Raw genomic sequence first — 5,516 nt, 5'->3', positions numbered from 1 at the left:
CAAGAGGATTTCATACATTCGCAACTTCTAGGTGGATGGTAATGTTTTCATTTTTGTAATGTAGATTTGGACATTCTTGCCACCAGTATGGAATATGTGTTTCAGAAACACAAGCAGCTTTCATCAGATTTGCATATAGGTTTTATATGTTGTGAGTATGTTGTAGGAAGTTTTTTTAAATAACATCATATGAGATGATGCCAGTGGAAATGGCAGAAAAGTGTCTGTATTGTTCACCAACTACACCTTGTTCTTACAAAATGTGGCTGTTACACATTCCCATGATGATGTCACTGACAGCCATCAGTGAGGAATGCCCCAACAAGCATAATACAAATTGCTTCCATTGTAATTGTTACAATTCCATTCTGACCACTCCGGTGTCCTAGTGGTTAGAGCGTCCGCCTCAGAAGCGGGAGGTCATGGGTTCAAACCCCAGCCAAGTCATACCAAAGACTTACAAAAATGGTATTAACAGCTACCTCGCTAGACGCTCAGCATTAAGAGGTTAGTGTTAGGACAGATCGGCCTGGTGTCAGGATAATGTGACTGGGTGCAACATCATACTACATGTTTGCAGCATGATGCCCCAGTGCTATACATCACTATAAACTGCCACACTGCAGACATCGTAGCAATATGACTGAAAAATTATTCAAGCTACGTTAAAAATCCAATCACACACACACAATTCCATTCTACGATCCAGAACCAACACTAATTCCGTACTACAGTTCTTGCATTTCAATCCAATTTTGCTTTTGAAATGTAGTGCCACTCAATTCATAATGAACCCATTCATTTCAAACACTCGCAAATACATATTATTCCTGTCCACAACTGAAAAATATCTATATAAAAAAACGTGTAACTGTGTTTTATGCAAGGGCATGGAGATGCACAAAAACTTGCACCTGAAGCTTGAATAAATCCCCGACTGTGGATAAGACTTTACCCATCGATTACCCCAGCTTGGGGATAAATTCCGACCGTGGCGATTTATTATATATCCTATGACTGCTCCAGCTTGAGGGCAAAATCCAAGCACATCCCTAAAAAGATAACAAGTATAGCGGCTCTTTACCTTCTGTAAATGCCACTTGAGCTTCCTGATGCGGTTGTATCTGCCATTTGACAGAATCACGAATGTGGATATATTTCTTAATTGCCTCTAGTTGTTGAGTTAGTTTAGCTGTATGAAATGCCTTTGTGCAGACTCACTCATTATTAATATTACAACAGTGATTTAATTACACATTACCTGTCAGCACACCGATGATAAGTCAGTTATTTTATAACACACCAACAAGCTTGCCCCTTGCACCCCCCCCCCTTTTTTTTTATTTGGGCACCTGTGGACATGAATCTGCAAGGCTCAAATTGTCATTTTTAATATAAGATCTCAACATTTTTAAGGCCTTAATTTTAAAGACATCCTTAAAACCCCCAAAAGGTTATCAACTGGATCACCAGCCTTCGTTTAGAGTAACAGCAAGTATATATATATATTTAGGTCTAAGGAAACACAATAAAAATGTTTGATTTAACAATGACATATTTGCCTCAGGTCTGTGATCCTGAAGTGAATATTAACTGTCCATTTATTTTCTTGGCTTTTCTTTACTAGGAAATTGATTATAGAGATTTCTGCGATGGTGAAGGCAATGTAAAAATTGGTTACTATAACATACTTTTTACGCCATGTTTGAAAAAATAAATCCAATGGAAAGGTTATAGTCTGAAAATCTTCATTAAATTAAGTTAATATAGGGGAAAAAACTTTAAGAGTTCATAAATATTTTTCAGTGCTGAATAAAGATATAACATAACACTTTCTGCTGTGATTTTAATAGTTTCTGAGAGCATGAAAAATTTCTAGAACTATAATGTATAAATGTTTTCAAAAGATTATATTAATATGAGGGAAAAATCTGTTATGAAATAAACCGACAAGATCTTGTATGAATTCATGTTATCTTTAAATATGATATTTGTGTAAAAATATCTGGAAGAAAAAACAAGATGGTGCCACTCACACATACAATGTGGTTGCCACAGTAGCCATATTAAGAAACTTTTTATCGCTACTTCTGAATGGATAATTGTGTCAGCGTGTCAACATGTGTACAAAATACTTATGTTGATGTCTAGCAGGTCCTGAATGAGAATTATGGTGCTGTACAGACATCCTATAAGGCCACCAATGTGGCCATCCTGAAAATCTTGTTATAACTACTTCTCCTGAATGAATCGTCATATCAGTGAAAGACTTCTTATGTCTAGTTGGACGTAAATGAAAATAGTGCCAATCTAACCTCCAATATGGCTGTTTTAATGGGCATCTGGAAAACCCCTTCCTTGCTACTTCTCCTAGATGGCTGGTCATTTTGACATTGTGCTTTCACTAGATGACCTATTTGATGTCTGGTTGGCCGTAAATGGAACTATGCATATGGTTTTGATGTCTAGTTGGTCCTAAATGTGGTTTTTGCTGCTCATAAACTTCTAATGGTATTATAGTTGGTTCCTTAATGAAACTGCTGTACAAAATTAAAAGGCCTTCTGACTTTCTATCAAGTTGGATACAATTATCTTTACCAGCTAGGATTTCTTGATCCTCCTTTTTATACATCAACCCTTCGCATATGTAGTTAGCTAAAACAGTATTTTGAACAATTAATTGCCCTCTTGCAAATAAAATCCCAACTGCATGCTTTTACCAGTGTGAGAGCTCCTTATATAAGTAGCTAAGTATTCAGTAACTGAATTTCCACATCCACATGCATCAACTCAGAATTAAAAGTTGCAAAACATATACAAATTTGAAAATCTTGAGACGTGTCACTTTGCATGGTGGGTGTTATGATTTAAATGCAACAAGGAAATTGAATTAGGGTTAATTTCTTTAAGCTGTATTCAATCATGGGGCCCTGGATTATAGAATGGTCTAGGCATACACATCACTAATCAACTCTCTCTAGTCCAACCAATGTGTGTATATGGGAAAGCTTGCCAGTAGCGTTATGTGTGTTGATTTCTTCCAATAAATATGTTGGCTGCCATGTAAAGTCTATGATGTCCTGAAAAATGGTGTTAAGCTCCATACAAGCAAGCTAAACAATCAATGATATAATGGAACAGTAGACACCATTTTAGCTAAATATGCCAAGAATTGATTTAGAGACTTGGTTAGTGATGATGACTTAAAATTGGCAAGGGATTAAAAAGATAAAAGAAATGACCTTTCATGGCACTGTAATATAACAAATGAGGAAAAACAAAAGTTTTTTGCATTTGAACTTTTTGTTTTTTCACAGTTTCAATTTAAGTCATAAGGCCCCTTATTTTGCCTTACCAAACATATAGCAAGTTATTACCTCAAACCCTAGCACTAATAATGCCTCACAAGTAAGCAGTCTTTTATGAAGTCTCAGGTCTGAGTATATGTCTAGCAATACTTATGTCCAGTTTGTTTATAAAATTCTTTCTCACATGGTACAGTTTTCAGAGAGACACGATAAATTCAACAAGTGTGGTAATGAAGGGACAGGCATTCTTTATTTATGCACACATCCCAAAGGGACATTGCTATGTTTGAATCAACACTGAACTGAAGAATGGAGCATCTGTTGCATCAATTAAAATATTGTGGCCCACACAAAATACTGCAAGGACTATAATCAATTTATGAGTGCAATGGGCATGAATTACTGTAGCAGACTGGAGGAAGTAATCCGAATTTATTAATATCTTGAAGCTAAATATAGTAAAGTTTTCATCTATAATCTGTGGAATCGTTTTTGCACACAGTTTGCAGGATTTGTCTTTGGGTCATCGTTTTTCTTTTTCTTCATCTTTCTAGCTTATGGTATCTTGATAAGTCTTATGGTGCCGTGCAACTGCACTTGATGATTACCACAACCAGTTACATTGTATCAAATCTTCTGGGATCAGATGATTCAATGCAAATTCCACATAACCTATCACCATCCTCATGTTTGCCATCTGACTTACTAAGTTATTTTGCCTAAATAATAATAAAAACAATCTGGTCTGATGTATTGATAGCGTTCTGAATGACCATAATATATTCTCTGTATCTACCCTAGAAAATCCTGAGTGGATCGCTGTTTGGTTTTAATAAACCAAAGTAATCCAATGAAAGGCATTTTACAGACACAAGTGTCTGTTTCCTGTATGCAGTGATTAAATGATAGTATTATGTCTTTATTTTTTTAAAACTGATGATACATATGATCACCTTCAATGTGCAATATTAGTTATGTTAATTAACGAGTGGGCAATATTTGAATTTCAAAGATGAAAGTGTATGCCATGATCACTTTAGTAGGATGATTTGTCAAGTGAGGTTATCTTTTCTGTTTGAATAAATATTGTTAACTAAACTATTTTCGCAAGTTATGACATAAGAATGATTCAAAGAAAGAAAATTCATTAAATTGAACATATAAAATGTAATACTGCAACAGAGTCTAGATGAACTATTTCTTCAGAGACACAATCCAGACTCTGTGGCAGCAAAATTATCAAATAGGACACAACTAAGAGACAATCACATTTTCAGTCACAATGGTTTGACAATTATCAATGGCTTGAATTCATTGACTGTGAAGGCAAAGTGATTTGCAGTTACTGCAAAAAAAGTTCCCAAACTGTCACAGATTTTAAATTCTACCAGTGGACTTGTAAGTGTAACTGACAAATTCAGGATTTAATCAAGCAAGTCTCATGATAGTATTATACCTAATAAAGCAAAATGTAGCACAGTATATTCATGACACTTAGGCCAGCATGTACAAAATATTCCTCAAGTTACAGTTGCTAGCACTCCACTAAGAAATGTCATTTTATAATAAATAAAAATGTAATGGAAAAAAAAATCGATAAAGTGATTGCACTCTTTAACATAGCCTACTACCTAACTCAATAATGAAAATGATTTGGTTCATTATATCTTTGTGTTTTATGGAATAAATGCATACATCTGATTGAATTTTAGGCAAGAGACTGAACTTTTGGGTTAAGTTAAAATGTATGTGGAACAAATGCATTTTCTAAAACTATTTGTATCAGTGTGCATTGTGACTTTTCTTTAAGATAACTCTAAATGGTACTGGGTATATATCATTTTCTTCAACTGCACACTGTTGTCTTCCATTTGATTTGATGACTTACAGCTATACTGTCTACACAGTAGGCCTCAGTATCAGGAAAAATTCTGTATACTTCAGTTACAGCTGAAATAAGTTTTGCATTAGTACCTGAATCAGACAAAAAAGGTTGTGTTCTGGTGTGTGAATAGAAATGGCTAAAAGTAATATAGACAAAAGCCATAAGAGTACACAAGTTACATATGAAAACCACCAATTCACTTGCATGTGTGGCATACAAGTTCAAAGATTTGCTTCATGTTTATTTGTGTACACACATTGTTCAACTCCTAAGATATTTTAAGAGCTATTTCTCTATTGTATGCATAATTCATTTACAAATGT

Source organism: Sinohyriopsis cumingii, chromosome 10 (assembly GCF_028554795.1).
Source record: "Sinohyriopsis cumingii isolate HCF-2022 chromosome 10, ASM2855479v2, whole genome shotgun sequence".
NCBI classification, from domain to species: domain Eukaryota; kingdom Metazoa; phylum Mollusca; class Bivalvia; order Unionida; family Unionidae; genus Sinohyriopsis; species Sinohyriopsis cumingii.
The sequence above is the reverse complement of the archived record's forward strand: the minus strand, read 5'-3'. Positions refer to the sequence as shown.